Below are 26,794 nucleotides of genomic sequence, written 5' to 3'. Positions count from 1 at the left end.
GAAACTGAACAAGGAGAGATTCAACCTGGAAATAAAGAGATAAAGTTGCCTTCAGAAGTTGTGGGACCTTCATCACTGGAAGCTTTCAAGAAGAGGCTGGACTGTCATCTGTCAGAAATGGTGTAGGACTAGATGACCTATAAGGTGCCTTCCAACTCTCTTAATCTGTATCTATCTATACTATTCCAGACAAGTGGCTGTCCAGTCTCTTCTTAAAATCCTCCAGTGATGGACCAGCCACAATTTCTGAAGGGGAGACGTTCCATTCCTCACCATTAGGAAATTTCTCCTTAGTTCTAGGTTGTTTCTCTCCTTGATTAGTTTCCATCCATTGTTTCTTGTCTTGCCTTCTAGTACTTTGGAAAACAGGTGGACCTCCTCTTCTTTGTGGCAGCCCCTCAAATATTGGTACATTGCTATGATGTCACCCCTCGTCCTTTTCACTAGACGAGACATACAGAATTCCTGCAACTGTTCCTCATATGTTTTAGTCTCCAGGCCCGTAATCATCTTTTCTGCACTTTTTCCAGAGTCTCTACATCTTTTTTATAATATGGAGACTAAAAGTGTGGTCTTGCCAAGGCATTATGAAGCAGTACTAATACTTCATGTGATCTTGATTTGATCCCTCTGTTAATGCAACCTAGGACTGAATTAGCTTTTTTAGCTGCGGCTGGCTCATATTTAAGTGATTGTCCACTAGGACTCCAAGATCCCTCTCACAGTTACACTTATTGAGCCAGGTTTCACCTCATCTGTAAGTGGACATTTAGTTTTTCTAGCCTAAGTATAAAACCTTACTTTTCTCTACATTAAATTTCATTTTGTTAGATAGGCCCAGGGCTCAAATTTATCTAGATCCATCTGGATCTTCAGCCTATCTCCTGGGGTGTTGGCTATTCCTGTCACTTTAGTGTTGTCTTCAAATTTGATGATTTCCCCATTTCTCCCCTCATCCAAATCATTCATGAAGATGTTGAAGAGAACTGGGCCTAAAATGGAACCTTGGGGTCCCCCACTGTTTATTTCCCTCCATGCAGACGTAGTTCCATTGAGGACCACAGGCTGACTCCATCTGGGGGTGATGCTGTCTCTCCCACATATTTTCAGCTTCCCGAGAAATAGGTTGTGGTTTACTTTGTCAAAGCCTTTCTGAAATTTAGGTACTGTATACTACATGCACTGCATTTTATTGGTCCACTGATTTAGTCATTTTTGTCAAAGAATGAAATAACATTTATTTATGACCTGTTTTTTGATCCTGCATTAGTCCTAGTAAGTCATTTCATATCTAGCCTGGAGAACAAGGATTCAAATATGCATCTTTCCCTTCCCCCTTGGTAAGCAAAGATCCTCCTTCTCAAGGCTCCATTGAGCCCAAACCTCCCTCTCAAACAAAGGTAAAATGCTACTATTTGCAACTTCAATCTGAGTGAATAGGGCAGGCATTATTTATGTGTCAAAATGAAGTTGCCAATAGCAGCCCAAACAACCAGGGATATTTTTTGATCAGTTAAATAGTTGGTAGAACATCTTCTCCAGGGAATGTATTGATTGCATTTCAGGCCTTTTATGATTAATTTCAACATGAACAAATTGGAGTAAAATATTGATGTTTTTGCTAATATGGAGAAAAGCATTGAATTCCATGGAGAAGACATGATTGCATCTATTGCTCACCCACCACTACCCACCCCTCACTTTACCAGAAGGAGAAACACACACACAAACCTGCGGGACTTTGTAGGTGTTTCCTAATGTTGACATCTGGATGGAGATGTCCCTTTTAGCTCCATCAAGAAGAGCCAGGAGGTTCTCCTTCCTTCCACAGCTGTAGTTGGGGACATTGGCTTCTCCAGTGGAGAGAATGTCCAGCAAGGCATCTGAAGTGAGGAAAGGGCTCAAATGGTTTTTATGGATGTTGTAGCCAAGTGTGAGGTTGTGCAGGAGCTGGGAATTCTTGTTGATCATTTGAATGGCGAAAATGAATCGTAAACCATAGAAAAAACCATAAACCTTCCTATTGTTAAAACATGTTATTATAATCCAAAGCAACAATAAATACTTTTTTTTAATATATAATCCTCCACAAACTTACTGAGCCTTAAACCAACATTGATCCAATGATCAGTTACACAAATATGGGAATTGGCTGAGGTACGGCAACTACAACTGATTCCACCACTACTTTAAAATCATTATTCAAGTGAAAAATTAAGGATTGAAGTGAGAAAGGAAAATAATCTGCACCCCTTTCAGCTTTTTTTCAGACCCATTTTTGGATTTGAGTCTCTTTCACAAAATCAGACAAAAGAGAGAAGCTATGGAAATCAAAATCATTCAGGAAATTAGACATATTCCCCAATAAAGGAATAAATGAAAAATAAAAAACAGAAAAGAAGGAGAGTGTTAAAATGGAGGGAGTGTAACTCTATCACCCTGAATGACTTACGAATCATGGAAAACAAACTGAAGAGAAGCTGCCATGTTGAAAAGCAACTTTCTATGCAATCTTTCACTTCCAGTGAGGACTATACCAATGAGATGGTCTCCTGGGCTGTAAAAACTCCCTGGTTGTTTTCCATCCTGGTTCTCCAAACTCAGCGGGCATTTCATTCTCAGCTTCCCAGAGACTGGATGGGACAAAAGCAGCATCAGAAACAGAAGCAGGAGGTCCATAATTCATGGGTGAATCAATCAATCTCTTTCCTGTTTCTAAAGAAGAATTAGAAGAATTCAAAGGACTCTCACAAGGTGCAACATATAGTTGCTTTTTCTCAACACAGAGAGACTCTCAGCTTCACCTGGAAAGGAAAGAGACGTACATTCAAGAGCACAGACTGTGCCTGTCCCAAAACTCCATATTTCTCTGCCCAAAGTCTCCCCTGGAGGATTCAGCCAAAGAGCAGAGCTGAAACTTTGATCATAATTCTCCCTCTCAGGAGGGATCCCTGGATAATTCAAGTATTTCTTGGACTTGGAGATTGTTGGGAAATTCTCTGGAGGGAAATGAAAGGGAAATAATCCTCATGTAATTCATAATAACAGGAATTAAATCTGTCATCTAGAATTGAGAGGTTTGAGAGCTCCATGCTTGAAATTGGCCCCTGAGGGAATACACAGCACCTGTGGCTGAAGAAATAAATAAATCTGATATTTTTTTGGATAGTGATGAAAGACAAAACTCCGGGGGTCAATTAATGCCGGAGCATGTCACAGATCTGAAATAGCTGCCAGCTGAGTTGGAACCAACATTTACTTTATTTTGAAAGCTAATGCTCAAAAGCACCGCGCAAAAGGGCTGATGCAATAGTGTGGCCAGACTCCTAGAACAAAATCAACTTTAATGAAAAACTAGTTTTTAGAACTTTGCAGAGTTAAAAAAATCAGAGAGAGAGAGGGGGGGGAGAGAAGTTAGAAAAAACAAGTGAAAAGAGATGGAGAAATCAAGGCTGCCTCTCACCCCATGTGGGGAGGGGAGGGAGGGAGGGAAGGGGAGCTCAGGACCCTCGTGTTGCAGATGGAAAGCTGATCTTCAAAATCCAACTTCTATCTTCAGAGACCTGGGAATGCAGAAGCCCATGTCCCATGTTCCCCTGCCACCCTTTCCCATGCACAGGCCAGGCAAGGGGGCTCTTGCAAGGGATGCCAGACAGGCCTCTGCCCGGCTGAGGGGGGAGCCCCTCTTGGGAGAAGGAAGCTGTCAGATCCCTCAAAGTGATACTGCCATTCAATCGGAGGAGTGGGGGGAACACTTGGATTCAATTTACTAGCATGGCCTGTATCATCAGATATTTTACAACCTATATCCTGGCACCAAGGAAGCCTGAGATTCCCTTTACCTGCAGGAATTTTTATGATAGCCATGTGGGTTGTCTCACTTTAAAGGGAAGTGGTGGGAATGCATGTTTGTTCCGGTCTCAGAGAAACTAGTAAAGAAAACATCTTCACACTTGTGTATTGTCTAAAATCTGCATTCTGACTTAAAGGGAGGGGTCTCTACCACTTTAATCCTACTTGTCCTGCCTAAGGGTATTCAGGTCTTGCTTTACCTGGATGACTGTCAGTTCTGCTTAATAAAAGAAATCCTTTTGAACTACCACGTTTCAAGAGTTCTCATATTCTTAAGTTAGAAGGAGAAGCGATCCTTACACAAAGCACAATCTGCAAAACGGTCAACCCAGAGAAGCAACCTTCGCTCTACTGAGAGGACCCTGCAAATCATGTCTGAACAGAGCAGAGAGCTGGGAGAAACCAATTGCTGGGGAGAGACAGGAACCCCCACCCAGTCGGATGCCTGTTTCGTACACCCCATTGGAGAGGATGAGGTAACCCTGGAGAATCCTGAAAAGCCCCGCTGGTCAATTGGCATTGGGAAGAAAGATGGCTGGGATGAGAGATCCAGAGGAGTCACCCTCAGCCGTGGCAACCGAAAACCGGGGTGGAAACTGGAACTAGAAGCCCTTACTGACCAGGGGGGACTGACCAAAGCACCACTGGGGGAGGATTATCTGAAGAGGCATATAACCCAATTGGTGATGGAAACTTTGGAAAATCTCAACATCTGAAGGGAGCCAGGACAACAATCAAAGAGCCCTGAAAGGGCAGCAGTCATGGATGATGCCACGGGAGGCACCCCCCTTCTGGAGCCTGCCTATTGAACAGAGGGCACAGCAGCAGCGGGAGAAGACCCAGCAAAGCCTCCCCCCCTGGCTGCATGCATACCGGCACCCATTCCCAACCACCTACAAGTCCCACAACTGGAAAGAGAAACTCCCCCTCTTGGGGTGAAGTTTGATGGGAATCTGCAACAATTAGGATTCTTTGTGGCACATGTGCTCACCTACATGCAAGAGTACGGGCGTGATTTCCAAACCCAAGGCTCCCAAGTGCAAGTTGTGACCCTAGCCCTAGAGGGTGCCGCTGCCAGATGGATGATGACCCTGCATAATGCCAATGCACTAGAACTGTGGGATTTCGACCATTTCATGATGGCCCTGTGAGTCGGTTCGAGGACCCACTGGCAGATTGCAAAGCACGCAACCGCATTAAGGTGGTGAAGCAGGGGTGACGGCCAGTAGCAGAGTATACTGAAGAATTCCGGGACCTCGCGTGTCGTGTGCACTGGCCGGAAGATATTTTGGTGAGCTGTTTCAAGGACAGACTGAGTGATGATCTATAAAATGCTTGCGTGGTCCGAGGGGCACCGAATGACCTACATGAATGGTATGTCACCACCGAAGAAGCTGAGATCGATATGGCCAGAAACCAGTATCGAGCGGGGCGAGCATGGAAGAAATCCTCACCCCAATGGAAGCAAGAGCCACACAAACCACAAACCGCATTCTCCCCGAGATCTTCAGCCTGTTACAAGTGTGGAAAAGAAGGGCACTGAGCTGCAGAGTGTCGTTCGCAAACACCCGCCCGGAACCACCCACCGGGGGAGGGTCCTGGAAAACCGGGTCGGCGTGGGAAGGAGACTGCCCTGAGGAGCAGGGAGACTGTAGAAGTCCCATCCCCTCCCCTCTTTGGGGAAGAAACCCTGGCATCTGAACAGGAGGAATCACAGTCGTTCGGAAGCGATCCAGATGATGAGCCACTGGTAAGCAAACCAATTAAACCGCTTACCCTCCCCTTAAGACTATTTATCCCAAACCAGGACAGGGAGATAAGTATCCCCACCCTAGTGGATTCGGGGTGCATCCATTGTTTGATCAGCCCAACCTTAGTAGGGAAGTTAGGGATTAACGTAAGGAAGCTGAAAACCCCCATTGCGTTCTGCCAACTAGATGGGTCAATAGCAGGAGGGGAGCCAGCTTCTCTGGCCACCGTGCCTCTACATATAGGCATTGGAAGCCACGAGGAAAGGCTTACCTTTATAGTGGCACCTGGCATGGAATGGCCGTTGGTTCTGGGCCTTGCGTGGCTAAAAAGATGGAACCCACAAATCAATTGGAAACAAGGCATCATAAAATTTCAGAGGAAGGTGACTTTTGCTGAGTATCCACATAAAGGACTTGAGGGGGCAGAGAATCGAGAAACAGCCATGCCTGGTCACGCCACACCAACTGAGGGCATACCCATAGAATACAAGGATTTAGCTGAGGTTTTAGCGAAAAAGCCTCAGATGAGCTCCCCCCCCACCGCGCCACTGACTGTGCAATAGAAATCTTACCCGGCGCGAAACTCCCTAAACCCAAGATGTACAGCATGTCACCGAGGGAGTTGGAAGAGCTGAGAACATTCATTGAGAAAAACCTAGCAAGGGGTTTCATCGAGCCAGCCCGACCAAAAATTGCAGCCCCAGTGTTGTTTAGAGAGAAAAAAGATGGCTCAAAACGCTTATGCGTTGACTACCGGAACATTAATACTATCAGTGTGCAGAACGTGTATCCTCTCCCCCTTATGAAAGATATGTTAGCACACCTCGCTAAAGGGAAATTTTTTTCAAAGCTGGACTTAAGGGAGGCTTACTACCGTGTCAGAATTAAGGAAGGGGATGAGGGGAAAACGGCATTTAACACCCCCCTCGGCTGCTACCAATTCAAGGTGCTCCCCTTTGGGTTGCAAGGAGCCCCTGCAGTGTTTATGCAGTTAATAAATGAAGTGCTGCATCAGCATTTATATAAGGGGGACCTGGTCTATTTGGATGACATTTTAATCTATACCGAGACCAAAGCAGAACATGTAAAACTAGTCAGGGCAGTTTTAAACAAACTCCGCGCTGCCAAACTTTATGCCAAACTTTCCAAATGTGAATTCCATCAAGAGAAGATTGACTATTTGGGATACCGCATTTCACACCAGGGGGTTGAGATGGATCCTCTAAAAGTGCAGGCTGTACTTGATTGGGACCCTCCACGCACATGTAAACAGTTACAGAGCTTCCTGGGGTTTGCCAACTTTTACCGCCAGTTTATCCCGACTTTCGCTCAGATTGCCCTCCCCATCACCAAGCTCTTAAATCAAAGGGGGAGGACAACCCTAAACCAAAGCAACCATTGAACTGGACTATGGAATGCCAGGCAGCATTTGAAAAACTTAAACGGCTGTTCTCAGCAGAACCAATTCTACAACACCCGGACACGGAGAAACCATTTGTCATACAAGCAGATGCCAGCGATGTGGCAATAGGAGCGGTCCTGCTTCAGAAGAATGATCAAGACCAACTACAACCCTGCGCTTACACATCCAAAAAGTTGAATGAGACTGAGCAAAGGTGGGCTATTTGGGAGAAAGAGGCTTATGCAGTTCGTTGGGCATTGTTAACCTGGCGGCACTTCCTAGAAGGCAGTAAGACCCCTTTTGAAGTCTGGACTGATCATAAAAATCTAGAAGCCCTAAAGACCCCAAGGAAACTCTCCCAAAACAAGTACGATGGGCTCAGTACTTTAAATGGTTTGATTTTACTCTAAAATACCTCCCGGGGGGAAAACACTTTCTGGCGGATGCACTATCCAGAAAACTGCAATACTTTCGTGCAAGGTCAGACGTAATCAAACCTATAGTACAAAACAGTCAACTAGCCGCTAAAGTAGTCACCAGATCCCAGGAAAAACAAGAAACAGTGACAGACAATGACATCACCCAAAATTTTAAACAAGCATTGGCCACTGATGAATGGTTTTTGAACAACAAATCCAGCTGTCTGATGAAAGAAGACTTGACTTGGGTGGGGGGGAAGTTGTATGTCCCTGCCAGCCAAAGACTATGCTTAATGGTAAGGTGCCATGACTCCAAATTAGCTGGACATTTTGGGTTTGTGAAAACTTTACACCTGATTAAAAGACAGTTTTGGTGGCCATCACTAAAAAAGGACATAGAAAGCTATGTAGCTAGCTGCCCCATTTGTGCAGCAGCAAAAAGACGCCAGGGGAAATCCCCAGGTCTATTGCAGAAGGTAGCTGAACCTGCAGCGCCTTGGAGAGAGATCGCTATGGATTTCATCGTGGAATTGCCAAACAGTGAGGGAAATACTGTTATTTGGGTTGTGACAGACCTATTTTCAAAACAGGCACATTTTATACCCTGCCAAAAGATCCCAACTGCTAAAAGTTTAGCCGAATTATTCCTAATACACATTTATCGACTTCATGGTGCTCCACAAAGGATCATATCCGACAGAGGGGTTCAATTCACCTCCAAGTTTTGGAGGGCGTTTTTGGGCTTACTTGGTACTGGCCAGGGGTTGAGCACCTCTTTTCATCCGTGTACTAATGGCAATTCTGAAATTTTGAACTCGGTACTAGAACAATATTTAAGATGTTTCATTAATTTTCAACAGGATAACTGGACCAAACTTTTGCCTTTTGCTGAAGTTGCGTTTAATAATGCTGTACATTCAAGCACTGGTTTTACCCCTTTTAGAGTAGCGACAGGCCAGGATTTCAGTCCCATGCCTGAACTGAACCATCTGCGCATGCGCCAAATTGGCGGCGGTAATAATAATAATAATAATAATAATAATAATAATAATAATAATAATAATAATAATAATAATAATAATAATAATAATTTTATTTCTATACCGCCCTTCTCCCGAAGGACTCAGGGCGGTGTACAGCCAATTTAAAAACACAAGACACAACAATAATTAAAAATTAAAATAATTAAATAGATTTGGCTGATTTAAAACCCCAAAAATTTAAATTTAAAATTTAAAATACCCCAATTTAAAATTATTAAGTTGATAGCCCGGCCTGGCGGAACAACAGGGTCTTCAATGCGCAACGAAACATTCGGAGATCTTGCGTATTTCCGGGGGCAGTTCATTCCACAGGGCTGGGGCTCCCACAGAGAAGGCCCTCCCCCTGGATGTCGCCAGCCAACATAACTTGGCTGATGGCACCCTGAGGAGACCCTCTCTGTGGGAGCGGACTGGTCGGTGGGAGGCTATTGGTGGCAGAAGACGGTCTCGAAGGTACCCGGGTCCTATGCCATGGAGCACTTTAAAGGTGGTAACCAACACCTTGAATCGCACCCGGAAGACCACTGGGAGCCAGTGCAGCTTGCGCAGGAGGGGTGTCACGCAGGCACAACGAGTTGCGCCCATAACCACCTGCGCGGCCGCATTCTGGACCAGTTGGAGCCTCCGAGTGCTCTTCAAGGGGAGCCCCATGTAGAGAGCATTACAATAGTCCAGCCGGGAGGTGACAAGGGCATGAGTGACCGTGCGCAAGGCGCCCCGGTCCAGAAAGGGCTGCAACTGGCGGATCAGGCGAACCTGATAAAAGGCCCCCCTGGCCACGGCCGTCATATGCTCTTCTAAAGACAGCTGTGCGTCCAGGAGGACACCCAGATTGCGAGCCCTCTCTGTGGGGGGCAAAGATTCACCCCCAATAGTCAGCGATGGCACCTGCTGACTATATCGGGACGCCGGCAGCCACAGCCACTCGGTCTTGGACGGGTTGAGTCTGAGCCTGTTCCTCCCCATCCAGACCCGCACGGCCTCCAGGCAGCGAGACATCACAGCAAGGGCATCGTTGCGGTGGTCTGGGGTGGAAATGTACAGCTGAGTATCATCAGCGTACAGATGACACTTCACCCCAAAACCACGGATGATCTCACCCAGTGGCTTCACATAAATGTTGAACAGAAGGGGCGAGAGGACCGACCCTTGTGGCACTCCCCATGCGAGATGCCTCGAGGTCGACCTCTGCCCCCCTGCCAACACGAACTGTGAGCGGTCGGAGAGGAAGGAGCAGAACCACCGCAGAACGGTGCCCCCTATTCCTAACCCTCTTAACCGCCGCAGCATGATACCATGGTCGATGGTATCAAAAGCCGCTGAGAGATCTAATAGGACTAGGACAGAGGAGCAACCCCTGTCCCGAGCCCTCCAGAGATCATCCACCAACGCGACCAATGCCGTTTCTGTGCTGTGCCCCTGCCTGAAGCCCGACTGGCACGGGTCTAGATAGATAGCTTCATCCAGGTGCCCGGGCAGTTGTCGTGCCACCACACTCTCAACAACCTTCGCCACAAAACGAAGGTTGGAGACCGGACGGTAGTTAGCTAATTCAGCCGGGTCCAGGGAAGGCTTCTTGAGGAGGGGCCTCACCACCGCCTCTTTCAAGGCGGTGGGAAAGGCACCCTCACTCAGAGAAGCGGTTATAATCCCCTGGAGCCAGCCTCGTGTAACCTCCCGGGAGGCCAGTACCAACCAGGAGGGACACGGGTCCAATAAACATGTGGCGGCACTAATCCTACCCAGAACCCTGTCCACATCCTCGGGAGCCACAGGATCAAACTCCTGCCAGATAATATTCTCAAGGCCTGCTCCTGTCTCCTCCCCTGGACTCATCCAATCGGAGTCCAAGCCATCCCGAATCCGAGCGACTTTATCATGCAGGAATTGCACAAAATCCTCAGCGCGGCCTTGCAAGGGATCTTCCCGCACTCCCCCCCGAAGAAGGGAGTGGGTCACCCTAAACAGGGCGGCTGGGCGGTTCTCTGCAGATGTGATAAGAGCGGAGAAATGGTTAGATTTCACCGCTTTTATTGCCACTAGGTAGGTCTTGATATAAGACCTCACCTGTGTCCGGTCGGAATCGGATTGACTAGTCCTCCAAATGCTCTCTAGGCGTCTTTTCCGACGCTTCATCTCTCTCAGCTCCTCAGAGAACCAAGGAGCCAATTGAGATCGGCATCGGGTCAGAGGCCGCAAAGGCACGACGCGGTCCAAAGCTCCGGCGGCCGCACTCTCCCAGGCGGCCACCAGCTCTTCAGTCGAGTCGTGTGCCAGAGTTTCAGGAAACGGCCCAAGCTCCATCAGGAACCTTTCGGGGTCCATCAGGCACCTGGGATGGAACCATTTGGTCGGTTCCGTCTTCCTGCGGCGGGGGAAAGCGATAGGAAAGTCTAAGTGAAGGAGCGAATGATCTGTCCATGACAAGGGTTTGATGTCTAGATCCCCTCTACCAAGATCATTCAACCACTGACCAGAGACAAAAATCAGGTCCAGAGTGTGTTCCCCTATGTGAGTTGGGCCTTGAACTAACTGGGTCAGATCCATGGCCGTCATGGAAGCCACGAACTCCCGAGCCGCCTCTGACGCCTCACCCGCAGACGGAAGGTTGAAATCCCCCATGACAATAAGTCTGGGGGTGTCAACCGCCACCCCGGCAATGACGTCGAGTAGCTCAGGGAGGGTCGCTGCCACGTGGCAGGGAGCCAGGTACGTAGTCAGCAAACCCATCTGCACCCCACGGCTCCACTTTACACAGAGGGACTCACATCCGGCTATCTGAGGAACAGTGGTCTCCCTTGGACAAAGACTCTCCCTAATAATCACCGCCACTCCCCCACCCCTCCCCTGGGCCCTTGGCTGATGAAATGCACGGAAACCTGGTGGGCACATTTCAACGAGGGGGACCCCCCCCTTGGCCCAACCAGGTCTCCGTAATACCTGCCAGGTCCGCACCCCCCTCTAAAATAAGATCACAAATGAGGGGGGCTTTATTAACGACCGACCTGGCATTACACAACATCAGCCGCGGACCCTGGGCCTGAGACTCTGCACAACCCAGGACACGAGTCACGCATTGGGGGCCGGGGTGCGTAATTACTTGTAGACAGCGTGTGCGCACCCCCAGCACATGATATGGCCCCCTGCGCCCGTCATACCTGCCCCTCCCACTCATTGTTTCAATTACACAGCCCTTCCTATCGTCCCCCTGCTCCCCGGTTAAATTTCCTTTCACGACCCCTCTGTTGCAGCCAATCGACCCATCACCCCGCTCAGTTGCTATCTGAACCCCCCCCCCCCGGGTCCACTTTTACAACCCCCTCCCTTCCTCCCGGGTCCCCTCAAAATTTTGGTTAAAAATTTAGCTAAAAAACCCCTCAACCCCCTTCTCGCACCATGCCACCTCTCGGGGTTCCAAAGCCCGTCATTAAGGTAGGCCCTCGATAGAGTGGAGGGCCAAACCTGCGAGAGGGGGGAGTCTCGCAGTGCACATAGCTCCGCCGCCGAGTACATCAAATAAGATCAGAATGAGAAAGCAGTTTGGTAGGGTCCACAGTCCTAGGACAGAAGGTCTTTTTATAAGCAGCAACCCGGAATCCCCTGCTCTCTCACAGCAGCGGAAGGAGTTGGTTTATACAGTCAGCAGGAGAAAAGTTTTTCCCAGCCACCCTCTCACAGTGGCCGGCCAGATGTCCAAAAAGCAAGGAATTTGATGGTATCATCCCTTCTGATAAAAGATGGTTCAAACAGCCAACTTCCCTCAGGGTCCACAAAATACTGTCCAAGTCCCCGTCTGCCGGGAGTTTCGATGGAAGTAATTAATATGATTTGATTTGATTTGAAGCGGGGTACAAATAAAGCTGCCCAGTAGTTGCCCAGTAATTCCGTAGGAGGATAGATGTATACACAAGGGAGAGGAGAGGGTGAGGGGGGGGAGGAAGGCTGACTCCCAGGCCGATAACAGGGCCAGAAAGGGGGGGAGGAGGGGGAGGAGAGGTAAGAAGATCGCGTTGCGAGTAAGCTGAAGATCGGACGATGGGGGGCCCTTTGGGGGATGGCATGAACATCGCCACCCCTAGCCCCAGTTAGGGGACCCCACCCAGCGGGGGAAGGTCTTTTTCTTCCCCCGAAACACCTGTGGCTGGTATGTGGAGCTCCGGGAGTGCCGGGAGCGCCAGGGGAGAGACGGCCTAGCCTCCGGATCAACAGGAGCCTCCCGGTGTCGGAGGAAGTGGTGGCCAGGGTGGCGGCTGTGATGGCGGCTGCGACGGCAGCGCAGGGACCTGGTGACCCCCTCGGATCCCCCCCGAACATTTTGGAGACCTGGGGGTGTGGAGGGGGGGAAGATTCTGCTGGGATCCTGGTGAGGCTGATGCGGTGGCTGGCGGCGGCGGGCAATGGTGGCCATAACCAAAATGCCGGATCAACAGGAGCCTCCCGGTGTCGGAGAAAGCGGTGGCCAGGGCAGCGGCGGCAACGCCGGCTGCGATGGCAGCTGTGACGGTAGCGCAGGGACCTGGCGACCCCCTCGGATCCCCCCCAAACATTTTGAAGACCTGGGGATGTGGATGGGGGGAAAAGATTCTGCTGGGATCCTGGTGTGGCTGGCGCAGTGGCCAGCGGCGGTGGGCAATGGTGGCCACAACCGTGATGTCAATAGGAGGAACTGGAGGTGGAGGCTCATGGTGGAGGCAGAGGCCAACAGAGGCCGATAGAGGCTGACAGAGGAAGTCTGTGTGGAAACTCTACCTCAGAAGGTTTGGGCTGGGAAGCAGGACTTTAACACCGGTCCTGCATTGACTCTGGAGACCTGAGATTGAAGCCATGAAGGGTGGAGGGTGGAAGAGATATGGGGTCGGAGGGGGCTGGAGGTCGACCGGTTTCTGGTCCCCTTGGATGTTCCCCCCCTTGCCCTCCCCCTCTCCCTCTCCCGCCCTGATTATGTGGCAAATACTGGAGCGTGTGACAGGTGTATCATCGACCTGGCCTCTGGGAGAGAAAAAAAAGGACTGTCATCCACCCCCCTGCCTCCGGACAATCTGTCTTTCTCCCCCGGGGGAGTGGTACCTGCTGAATGGTGTATCTTTTTACAACTTGACCCCTAGTGGGAGAAGATGTAGGACAGCCATTATGAGATCAGTGAGGGAGTAGCCATGTCAGATGGGCCGGGTCATCAATTTTTTACATCAGCCAGGCAGCCGCCATGAGACGACAGCTTGGACATTGCCCTCAGGACTATGTGGAACTGCCTGGAGACTCCTCCTACTGCTGTGAGAGGGCAGTGGAGTCCACTGGAAATAATGGACTGTTACACTACCATAGATCATCGGTCCCCCTGCCATCCTTCACTTACCGCCCAATTGAATGACATATATCGCAGCCGAACTCTTGGCACTGCGAGACTCCCCCCTCTCGCAGGCCTGGCCCTCCTCGCTATCGAGGGCCCACCTTAAGGACGGGTTTTGGAACCCTGAGAGGTGGCATGATGCAACAAAGGGGTTGAGGGGTCTCATGAGGAGATTTTTAGGGGGAATTTTAAGGGGGGGTGGTTATGTGGGGTTGGGGGAAACCCCACAGGAGGGGGGCGGTGACCGGGTGGAGGGCGATGCGGGAGGTGCGAAATTGGGGACTAAGGAGGGCTTGACCATCGGTACTGTGAGTGGGAGGGGCAGGTATGGTGGGAGTAGGGGGCCACATCGTGTCTCAGAGGCGCTCACTTGCTGGTTACAAGCGGTGGTGCGCCCCGACCCCCAGTGCTCCTCTCGGGATCTGGGTTGCACGGATCCCCGGGACCCAGGCCTGAGGCTGTTGTTGTGTAATGCCAGGTCCATGACCAATAAAGCCCCCCTCATTTGTGATCTGGTTCGGGAGGGGGTGCGGACCTGGCAGGTGTCACGGAGACCTGGTTGGGCCCGGAGGGGGGGTTCCCCCTCGTTGAGATGTGCCCACCAGGTTTCTGGGCTTTCCACCAGCCAAGGGCTCAGGGAAGGGGTGGAAGGGGTGGGGGAGTAGCGGTTATTATAAAAGAGGATCTTGTTCCAAGGGAGGCCACTGTACCTCAGATAGCCGGTTGTGAGTCCCTCCTTGTGAAGTGGGGCTGTGGTGGGCAATTGGGTCTGCTGCTTACGTACCTGGCTCCCTGCCACATGACAGCAACCCTGCCTGAGCTGCTCGACGTAATAGCCAGGGTGGCGGTGGAGACTCCCAGGTTGATGGTGATGGGAGACTTCAATCTGCCATCTGTCAGCGAGACGTTTGCAGCGGCTCAGGAGTTCATGGCTTCCATGACGGCCATGGACTTAACTCAAGTAAGTCATGGCCCCACTCACACGGGGGGAAACACTCTGCATCTGATTTTTATCTCTGGTCAGTGGTTGAATGACCTAGATATAGGGGAAATAGGAATAGAACCCTTGTCATGGTCGGATCATTCTCTCCTTTGGCTTGATTTTCATACTGCTACACCCCGCCGCAGAGAGGCAGAACCAATGAAATGGTTCCGCCCCAGGTGCCTGATGGATCCAGATGGATTCCAGATGGAGCTTGGGCCATTCCCGGAGGTGATGGCACATGACTCAGCTGAAGACCTGGTGGCCTCCTGGGATAGGGAGGTGGCTGGGGCTTTGGACTGCATCGTGCCTTTGCGGCCGCTGATTTGGTGTCGTGCTCACTTAGCTCCTTGGTTTACTGAGGAGCTGAGGGAGATGAAGCGCCGGAAAAGACGCCTAGAGAGTGGTTGGAGGACCAGCCGTTCCGAATCCGACCGGACACAGGTGAGGTCTTATATCAAGACCTACCTAGTGGCGATCAGGGTGGCAAAGTCTAGGTACTTCTCCACTCTGATTGCATCAGCAGATAACCGCCCGGCCACCCTGTTCAGGGTGACCCACTTCCTACTCCAACAGGGAACTCGGGAAGACCCCTTGCAGGGCAGGGCCGAGGATTTTGTGCAATATCTGCACGATAAAATCGCTCAGATTAGGGATGGCCTGGACTCCGACTGGGTGGTTTCAGACGGGGTGTGGGAGGGCGGTCTTGAGAACGTTATCTGGGAGGAGTTTGACTCTTGCTCCCAAGGACATGGACAGGGTTCTGAGTGGGCTAAGCACCGCTACATGTTTGTTGGACCCGTGTCCCTCCTGGCTGGTACTGGCCTCCCAGGAGGTTACACGAGGCTGGCTCCAGGGGATTACCAACGCTTCTTTGAGTGAGGGCTCTTTTCCCGCCACCTTGAAAGTGGCGGTGGTGAGGCCTCTCCTCAAGAAGCCCTCTCTGGACCCGGCTGTTTTGGCAAACTACCGTCCAGTCTCCAACCTTCGCTTTGTGGTGAAGGTTGTTGAGAGTGTGGTGGGGTGACAGCTCCCTCGGTACCTGGATGAAACTGTCTATCTAGACCCGTTCCAGTCGTGTTTCAGACCTGGGTACAGCACGGAAACGGCATTGGTCGCGCTGCTGGATGATCCCTGGAGGGCTCAGGACAGAGGTTGCTCCTCTGTCCTAGTCCTATTAGATCTCTCAGCGGCTTTTGATAACATCGACCATGGTATCTTACTGCGCCGGCTGGGGGAGTTGGGGGTTGGAGGCACCGTTTTATGGTGGTTCTCCTCCTACCTCTCTGACCGGTCACAGTTTGTGTTGACAGGAGGGCAGAGGTCGACTTCAAGGTGCCTCACTTGTGGGGTGCCACAAGGGTCAGTCCTCTCGCCACTCCTGTTCAACATATATATGAAGCCGCTGGGTGAGATCATCCGTGGTTTTGGGGTGAGCTTCCATCAGTACGCTGATGATACTCAGCTGTACATTTCCACCCCGGACCATCCCAGTGATGCCTTGGAAGTGATGTCCCGGTGTCTGGAAGCCGTACGGATCTGGATGGGCAGCAACAGGCTCAGGCTCAACCCCTCCAAGACTGAGTGGCTGTGGTTTCCGGCATCCCGATATAGTCAGATGACACCATCACTGACTATTGGGGGTGAACATCTGTCCCCCAAGGAGAGGGCTCGCAACTTGGGAGTCCTCCTGGACACTAGGCTGTCCTTAGAAGACCATGTGATGGCCGTGGCCAGGGGGGCTTTTTATCAGGTTCGCCTGATACGCCAGTTGCATCCCTTCCTGGATCGGGACTCCTTATGCACATTCACTCAGGCCCTTGTTACATCCCGCCTGGACTACTGTAATGCTCTCTACATGGGGCTCCCCTTAAAGAGTACTCGGAAGCGCCAACTGGTCCAGAATGCGGCCGCGCGGGTGGTTATGGGAGCGAGGTGGCACTCCCAAGTGACCCCCCTCCTGTGCGAGCTGCAGTGGCTGCCGGTGGTCTTCCGGGTACGATTCAAGGTGTTGGTGACCACCTTTAAAGCGCTCCATGGCATAGGACCAGGATACCTTTGAGACTGCCTACTGCCGCCAATTGCCTTCCACCGGCCAGTACGCTCCCACAGAGAGGGACTCCTCAGGGTGCCGTCGGCCAGGCAGTGCTGGCTGGTGACCCCCAGGGGGAGAGCCTTCTCTGTGGGAGCACCAGCCCTGTGGAATGAGCTACCCCCAGAGATCCGGAGGATTCCGGACCTGCGCACGTTCCGGCGGGCCCTCAAGACGCTGTTTTTCCATCAAGCCGGGCTAGCCTAACTTCCTCAATTTTGAATTGATTTTAATTTTGATTTCAATTTGTCTTGTTCTGGGGGATTTTATATATGTTTTTAAATTGTTTTAGGCCAAAATGAATTTAATCTATTTTAATATTGTTTTTAATATTCATATTGTTTTGTTTTTATTAGATTGGCTGTATTTTTATGATAGCCATGTGGGTTGTCTCACTTTAAAGTAAATGGTGGGAATGCATGTTTGTTCGAGTTCTCAGAGAAGCTAGCAAAGAAAACATTTTTACACTTGTGTATTGGCTAAAATCTACATTCTGACTTAAAGGGAGGGGTCTCTACTGCTTTAATCCTACTTGTCTTGCCTAAGGGTATTCAGATCGTGCTTTATCTGGATGGCTGTCACTTCTTCTTAATAAAAGAAATCCTTTTGAACAAACACGTTTCAAGAGTTCTTACTTTCTGAAGTTAGAAGGAGAGGCGATCCTTACACAAGGAGAGAAACAACCTAGAACTAAGGAGAAATTTCCTAATGGTGAGGAATGGAACGTCTCCCCTTCAGAAATTGTGGGTGGTCCATCACTGGAGGCTTCGAAGAAGAGACTGGACAGCCACTTGTCTGGAATACTATAGATAGATACAGATTAACAGAGTTGGAAGGGACCTTGTAGGTCATCTAGTCCAAGCAGACCCTACAGCATTTCTGACAGATGACGGTCCAGTCTCTTTTTGAAAGCTTCCAGTAATGAAGCTCCCACAACTTCTGAAGGCAACTTTATCTCTTTATTTCCAGGTTGAATCTCTCCTTGTTCAGTTTCAATCCATTATTCCTTCTCCGGCCTTTGTCTGGCCTTTGGGTGCTTTGGAAAACAGCTTGACCCCCTCCTCTCTGTGGCAGCCCCTGAAATATTGGAAAACTGCTATCATGTCTCCCCTGGTCCTTCTCTTCACTAGACCAGCCATGCCCAGTTCCTGCAACTGTTCATTGTATGTTTTAGCCTCCAGTCCCCTAATCCTCTTGGTTGCTCTTCTCTGCCCTTTTTCTAGAGTCTCAACTTCTTCTTTATAGTGTGGTGACCAAAACTGGAAGCAGAATTCTAGGTGTGGTTTTACTAAGGCTTTATAGGGTGGTATTAGTACCTCTCTTGATCTTGATTGTATCCCTCTGTTAATGCAATATAGGATTGCATTGGCTTTTTTGTCTGCCTCTGCACACTCTTGACTCATATTTAATTGGTTGTCCACTAAGACTCCAGGATCCCTCTCACAGTTACTGCTATTATGCCTGGTTTCCTGCTTGAACAGGGGGATGGACTAGAAGACCTCCAAGGTCCCTTCCAACCCTTTTATTTTGTTATATGTTCTGTTATAGGTACACATGTTTAGCCTGCTAAAGACTTATTGGAACACACTGATTGCACTGATAATATGATATTATCACACTTAAATATTGGATTGTATGCCCTGTGAAGAAGACTTGATTTCTTTTGTCATAATAATTACCTGATAATTAATAAATCAAGTTCAAAAGTGATGGTTTTTGGAAAACAACATCATAGCCATAGATGCCTATTTGAGGGTAATCCAGTAGAGCAAGTAACACCTTTCCTTACCTGGGGTTGTTTTCTCTGAGCCTGAATCTTGGCTCCCTCATCATCCAAGGAGCTCAGTTAGAGAAAGGGCAGGAGTGAAAGTGATGCTTAAATGAAAACCTCTTAGCTCTCCAGCTTCCTCAGCCCCAATTATTAAAGTATACGAGGCCCAGTTTTCCCCCATGTTCTTACATCAATCTGATGTTTGGGGCTCCAGAGAGAAACCACCAGCAGAACCAACCCAATCTCAGCCTCTGAGGAGGATCTTGGGGTGGATAAAAGGACTCCAGCTGCTGCCCTCAGAGCTGATTTGGGAATTTACACCATTTCTGTTTTGTCTAAATTCAGAAAATATGGGCATTGGCATAAAATGTAATCTATGGAAACTGGCAGACTCTGAAAATTGTGGCTGTTGGAACAGACAAAACTTCAATTAAAGACCAAACTTGGATTATGCAACTGACAAATCTTATTAGGCTTTGAGGTCTGCCTGTTTCTTGTAGAAAACTGGAGAAAGAAGTTAAAAAATTTCCTCCAGAAAGAATCTGGGATATAGAAGCAAAAAAAGATGCAGCAATTCTGGAAAATTATAATAGGCCCTTTATTGGAATAGAATACTCCAGTTTGCACGTGTTAATGTAATTGTGATATTAATAATAATAATAATAATTTTATTTCTATACCGCCCTTCTCCCGAAGGACTCAGGGCGGTGTACAGCCTATTTAAAAACAGAATAAACATCAATTTAAAATAATTTAAAAGTATTAAATAAATTTGGCTTAATTTAAAACCCCAAAAATTTAAAACATCCAATTTAAAATTATGTTGCTAACCCAGCCTGGCGGAACAATAGGGTCTTGAGTGCGCAGTGAAATACCCGGAGGTCAGAAATCTTACGAATTTCCGGGCGCAGTTCGTTCCACAGGGCTGGGGCTCCCAATTTATCCCCCTGATAAATTGTAGAGGTGATACAGTAATATGATTTACATTTTTATTGTTTTTTAATTTGCTTATTATTTTCCATTATTATGATACAATCTTGCTAATATTCTGTCTTTAATATTTTAAACAATGTCTGATTAACAAACTATTCTAACACATTCAGGAGAACCAGGTTGGATTTATTAAAATCTAATATTTTGGATTTGATCTGACCCCAAATATAACACAGCATTCTTCATTGCTTTTTCAGATCAGTCATACAATTGCTTCAGAGGCTCTGAGTGATAAAAGCAAATTCCCCTTTTTCCACCGGATGAATCCCAAAGAAGGGATCCAGTACCCAGCAATTGTCCACCTGCTCCTCCATTTCAGATGGACCCTGATTGGCCTCTTTGCTTCAGACACAGAAAATGGAGAGAAATTCATGAGGATTTTTCCTCCTGTGCTTGTCAGGAGTGGAATTTGTGTTGTTATATCACAACTGTTCTCAACAACTGGATACACAGCATCCCTCAGGGATTCCCTCTCTAAGTGGAGACAAGTCAACGTCTTTGTTCACTTCATAGAAAATGTTTCCATTTGGGACAGAATTCTTCCTTTCCATTTAACATTTATGCGTCTGCCAGGACCCATTGAAGGGAAAGTCTGGATCCTCACAAGTTTTGTAGATTATACATTAAACAAGCTTAGACTTCTCAAAAACATCCATAATATTTTGAACTTTCGTTATCTGTTAAAAGAAAGGCCAAAGGATTCTGCCTTTGAACCCCATTTCTTTGTGGAAGAAAAGTTTCAAGATCTTTATTTCCGCTGTTCTCTTTCAAAGAACGTCTTTTCTGTCAAAGGCCGCAGAAGATGCACCCAGAAAGCCCCACAGGAGACCCAGGAGAAAAGGACCAGGATCCGGGCCCCAAATCACTATTACTTTTACAGTATCATTCAGACTCTGGTCCAGGCCTTGAAAGCTGCTTATTCCTCCAGATCGAGATGGGGAAGGAAGGAGGGAGAAAAGAGTTTGGGGTCTCGAAGGCTGCAGCCATGGCAGGTATGGGATCCCTATATGGATCCATTGATCTTAGATCCTTTGGATGAGGAATTCAGAGGAGAAGGAAGGGGAACCAACTCAACAGATCTGTCCAATTCAATTGCTCAGGGAATAATGGTTCTAAAGAGTAGATACCATGGCATTTTAATATTAAACTCTGCTCATTTGAAAATGCTGTATTTTTTCTTAAATAAATTCTTGTATTTGTGGGTTTGTGATGAGGATGGTGGAATTTCCCCTTTGTTCCGTCCCCACTGCAGATGGGTCTGTTTGCAGCTCAACAGGCAGCTAACCCCCCTATTCTCCTCCAGTGAAAGGGAGCCTGGGGTGCGTCTGGATGTTTCATTGGGAGAAAAGGGCACGGAGAAACTGAGGAAGTGCAAAGAGTGAGAATCAAATATAATGTGGGGCTACAGCAACAACAGCACAATAGATACATGTTATGGCATGACAACCTTCATACATTTGGAGGAGACCCTGAGACCATCTAGCCCAACCCCTCCTCTCCGCAGGAATCCCAGTTAAAGCTTCTCTGACTGATGACTGCTCAGTCTTTGCATTCAGACAATCCATGAAGAGGAGATTGAACTTCTCTGCTTCACTGGCTCAGCTCTAAAACAGCAAATTCTCCTCCACTCGTGGTGCCTGCAAGGGGACCTGGTCCTTGAGTTGGGGTCTCCCTAAACCAGAACATTCACTTCCTGAGATTCTTATGGCTACATTTGCCTTCTTTCCATGAACATCTCCCGGCTGACTCAGATTCTGTTTCCAGTTTTCAGATCATGTTCACAAACATGCATATCAAGTTTGGTATCCCTCCTCCTTCTTCCAGTCCATCATTCATGTTCTTATATGAGACTCTATTGTTAGTCAAGTCCTAGTTGCTGAAAACTAGATATTTTTCTACTGCTTTTTACTCATGCACTTTTCTCTGTGTGGAAATCATAAACATTTTTCTGGAAACTTGATATTCCTCTTATTAAATTTTATTTTATTCAAAAGGTAAAATGCAAGTTTTGGAAAATAAAACTATTACAAAGACAAAAAAAAACTAGACAAAACATTTTTTAAAAATTGTGCATTAAAAACAGACAAAAACATGCATATTGTCCCCCCAGTTGAATACAATACAGCAATAATAGTTTCTCCCCCTTGCAAAATAGGCCCAAAATTATAAACTTCTACACACATATTTGCAACCACTTGACTTGTCAGCTATCTGCTGTATATAAAAAACATATTTAACAGGCAATCCAACAATAAAGTTAAATTTAAAAACTTCAAAATTGTCTGTTATCTGCTATTCTATTTAACTCACAGACAATTTACAGGGGCTTCTTATCTACCCCAGACCACCACAATCATTATCTCTGATCCATCCAGAATCTGTCCAGGGTTAAACACCTTTGTTTGAGTCTTAATAATAATGCATTTCTTTAAAATTTTAATTAGGATCTTTTCCAACAACTGCTTTCCATTTCCCAAAGTCACAGGACCTCCTGTAAATTGAAACTTGTTTTCCTGTTAAATATGACAAGTCCATTCTCCAATCTCCCTCAATCTTCCTGAAAGAATCCATTTCTTCAGTCATCCGTTCTGCCCACTTTGAGTCTTCAGGGTCCATGGCCTCTCCAGCCATCTCCAAGCAACCTCCCTTCAAACCAGACTCCTACTTCAGGGATGCCAGCAGCAAATTCAGTTCCAGTCCATCCATCCAATCCATCAGATTCAACAATTGTTGCTTGCTTCTGATTATCGTCTTTAAGTTGATTTAAAACCATTGTTATTTTATCAAACTTTTTAAATGAAGTTTCAATTAAGGCTTGTAAGTTGAAAGACTTTATATTCTTTAAATCACATCAAATTAGCTTACTCTTTTTCCCTTTTTCTTTTCTGTTTTGTTTGAAAAGGCCTTCGGGCTATTCAATAAACTATACTATACTAAAAATCACATCAAATTAGCTTACTCGAAGATCGTTTTAATTACCGTATTAATGTCAACATAGAAAAATTGATGACCAATGGCAAATTGTTATCCATCACCTTCAGGTTTCATAGGAAAGATGAAAAAGGGTTAACAATTATTTGAGTATCATTTTGAAGACGTTTTTATTCACTTAGTTATCATACAATCCACCCATCAGGTTTCTAATCACATCACACGATTGTTTGTGAGTCCGTTACTGAAATCCAGTGATATCACCAGAGTTCCCATAATCTATTTAGAAAGTGCAAATGTGTGACAATGACTTTTGGGATGAGGGAAAGAGAGGCTGCCTAGGGAAGGATCAGAGAAGAGGGGAGAATCCTGCAGCTGCATAATGGGAGAGAAAGAAACTCAGAAAGGATCCTGGGTAACTCTTCAAGCTGAGAAAAAAGTTGGTGGGAGATTTGTTCATTCAGATCTGCAAAATTTTGTTAATGTCGCATTACAATCAAGTAGAATTAGGACATCTGGAGGTGTTCTCCATCCGGATGACCAGGGAGAAGATTAGCCTGACAACTTTCTTCTTGATCAACCCATGCTTTCTGGGAATCAACCTCTTGTGTTCAAAGAGTTTATGAATCAACTTCTTTTCTCTCTGATCATTTTATTTGTCATCTGCTCTAGAATGTTGCTTATAATTGACAAATGTTGTCAATTATCTCTATATTTTGTCAGTATATGATTGACAAATCTTTCTCAAACTTTTTCATTCACTTCTGAAGATAATGGCAGTATTTGTGTCCTAATTAAGCATATTTGGAGATTAGACAATTGTAGAAGAAAGATTCAATGTGGCATAAGAAAAAAAGTTTTCTGCTGTTCAAATTCCTGGATGTTCCCATTCTAGTTTCATCCATTTCTGGAGAAGAACGAGTTTTTCAATATTTCTGAGAGAAAACTGTACTTGGACCAAAATGGAGAGATAACAGCAGATCTGATGTTTGACAGCATCTTCGTTCTCCCTGAGGGTCCCAAGCTAGGGACTCTGGGGTATTTTGTAAGACAGAGATTTTTTATCAACCAAGATGTTCTTTCACGGCTAAAGTTGCTCAATAAGGTGAGAGAAATTTTGGTGTCTTTTCTCCGTTTTCCAAAGCCAGAGGTACCATTTCAAGTGGGCAAAGCCGAGAGTCTCCAGGGTGGTTGGCCTCCCGTGCCAGGTGGTGTCATCTCATGGAAGCTCTTCAAGAGACGGGACTTAAGTGGAGTAGCTTTGCCATGTTTTATGGAAACCTTTCAAGATCTTACTGGTCAGAGGTTTTTTTCTTCATCATAGTTTTATTCTACATTAAAAAATCTAATGGAATAAAAGTTTCCTAAAATTTTTACAGTATACTTTATTCTCAATTTTAATAAGAATATGTCATCATGCTTAAATATTTTTTTCTATTCCATCCCTCAAGACTTTATTAAATAGAAAAGTACTTTATTGTAATGTTAAATTCCAAAAGCAAAAGGGAGGAACTAAAGGAAGAATCTGCCAGTTGTTTTACCTCCTGCATCTCTTTAGAAGTAGTCAGAGATTTCATATTTACTCAGTGAAGACCAGAGGCTACTTGTCTCCATCTATTTCTACCTCCACTTTCCATGGATGGAGCGTCCTAACATATTTTCTTTTCTTTCCTTGTTTTTCTGCTCAGTCCCTGCCTCAGTCCAAATGTGTTCAAAGTTGCCATCCTGGATTTGTCAAGAGGGCTCGAGAAGGAGAGCCAGTTTGCTGCTATGACTGCGTTCCTTGTCCGGAGGGGACCTTCTCCACTCAGGAAGGTGGGTGACACTGAGGAAAATGGGAGGCTTTGTGGAACTGGATCCATCCAGAACCTTTTCATGAAAGTGCAAGTTAAAAGACAGATTGAAGCTCACCTGTATTTTTTTTATTTTTAACCTGCACAATTTCTTATCTAAACGGAAGTAAATCAAAAAGACTTGGAAGGAGGGGCTGGGAAGAGATGGGAGGAAGGGGTGGCAGACTGGGCAAGCTTTACTAACAGCAGAGGAATTATCTCTCCTGCTTTTTAGTCTGGATATGTGCTGCTATGTTTATCTTTCTAGGAACCTCTGAGATCTTTGAAACTAGATGAATTGTTTCAGGTCCACCTTCTGAAAGACGTTGCAATTCATTGTTTATTGGCCTCACTTGAGGATCACTGAGAAGGTGTCACTGGGCCATAATCTGGTGCTGTGGATAGTTATGGGGGGAACTCATTACACAAATAGTCTGCCAGTCATGTAGATCAATCAATCAATCAATCAATCAATCAATCAATCAGAATAGAGCTAGAAGGAACCTTAGAGGTCTTTTAGTCCTACCCCCTCCTCAAGCAGGAGACCTTATACCATTTCAGACAAGTGACTGTCCAGTCTCTTCTTAAAAACCTCCAATGTTGAAGCACCCAAAACTTCTGGAGGCCAGCTGTTCCACTGGTTAATTGCTCTCACTGATAGTAAGTTCCTCCTTAATTCCAGGTTGCTTTCAGATGTTACAAGATACTGTAGGTATCCTCCAAGTCCAGGATATTAACTGCCATGTGGCAGGACTCAGGATGTTTGCCTAAAAAGATTATATGATTCATTATTAACCTCTAATAGTATAGGTTCCTATGAAGATTCTACACATTACACAGGAAATAATTAACATCCTAGGACTTCCCTCAACTTTATATACCTAGCTACATTTTTTAATTAAAAAAATATCATTCTTATGCTCTTTTTAATGAAATAGCTAAGAAATACTTCTTGGAAAATGCCTGGTGGTATCAGCTGTTATCCAAGAAGGTTTTTCTTGCAAGAGAAAAGGACATAATATTAAAGATATATTGCTTTTTTGCTTTCTCAGATACAGAAAAATGCACCAAGTGTCCAGACAATAAATACCCAAATGAGGCCAGAGTCCAATGTATCCCCAAAGTCATAACCTTCCTGTCTTATGAAGAATATCTGGGCATCATCCTGGTCTCTTTTGCCCTGTTCTTGTTCTTAATCACAGGCCTTGTTTTGATCCTCTTCATTCAATACTTAGAAACTCCCCTTGTCAAAGCCAACAACCGGGACCTCTCCTACATCCTCCTGGTCTCCCTCCTGCTTTGCTTCTTGTCTCCCCTTCTCTTCATTGGTCAACCAAGGAAAGCCACCTGCCTTCTCCGACAAACGGTTTTCAGCATCATCTTCTCAGTTGCTGTTTCTTCTCTCTTGGCCAAAACCATCACGGTGGTGCTGGCTTTTCTGGCCACAAAACCAGGAAACCGAGTGAAGAGATGGTTGGGGAAGAGCTTGGCCAACTCCATCATCCTTTCTTCTTCTGCAGTCCAAATTGTCATCTGCTCCACCTGGCTGGGAGTTTCTCCCCCCTTCCCTGACTCTGACCTCCACTCCCAGCCTGGAGAGATCATCCTGCAATGCAACGAAGGGGCCGTTGTCATGTTCTACGTCACCCTCAGCTACATGGGCTTCCTGGCTGCCATCTGCTTCACGGTGGCTTTCCTGGCCAGGAACCTGCCTGGGGCCTTCAACGAAGCCAAGCTGATCACCTTCAGCATGCTGGTCTTCTGCAGTGTCTGGGTGACTTTTGTGCCCACCTACCTGAGCACCAAAGGGAAATACATGGTGGCTGTGCAGGTCTTCTCCATCCTGGCCTCCAGTGCTGGTCTGCTGGGCTGCATCTTCATCCCCAAGTGCTACATTATCCTTCTGAGGCCAGACCTCAACACAAAGGAGCATCTTACGGGCAGAATAAATGTAAAAACATGAGATATAACACCATTGTGATATTGGAAGAATTTGAAAGATATTCTTTCCATTTAGATAGTACGCAGGAGTCAAAGAAAATCATATGTATATGTTTCAAATTTGGAAATTTTTGAATTCTTCACAAAGGAGCAGCTTACAGCCAGAAGAAATGTGTAAATGTGAGACTGAGGAATTTCAACTTTTAACATTTTCCACAGTCCAAACATAGAAAATGGTCCAAGCTCTTCTCCATGTATGAGTGAGCCAACTATTTTTCTTGAAATAAATAAAGGATGTGTGGAAGATTGTGAGGAGACAAATTTCTTGGAGAAATGGGAGCATGTTAGCAAGAGAAAAATATAGAAGGAACGTATGGAGCAACATTTATGCCCTCATTTCTCAGTACATTTCACCCAAACTGCTGTGGCAACGCAACT

This window comes from Pituophis catenifer, unplaced genomic scaffold, assembly GCF_029215685.1.
Source record: "Pituophis catenifer annectens isolate HBS135680 unplaced genomic scaffold, rPitCat1.0.hap2 SCAF_19, whole genome shotgun sequence".
NCBI classification, from domain to species: Eukaryota; Metazoa; Chordata; class Lepidosauria; order Squamata; family Colubridae; genus Pituophis; species Pituophis catenifer.
This window is presented reverse-complemented; position numbering follows the sequence as displayed.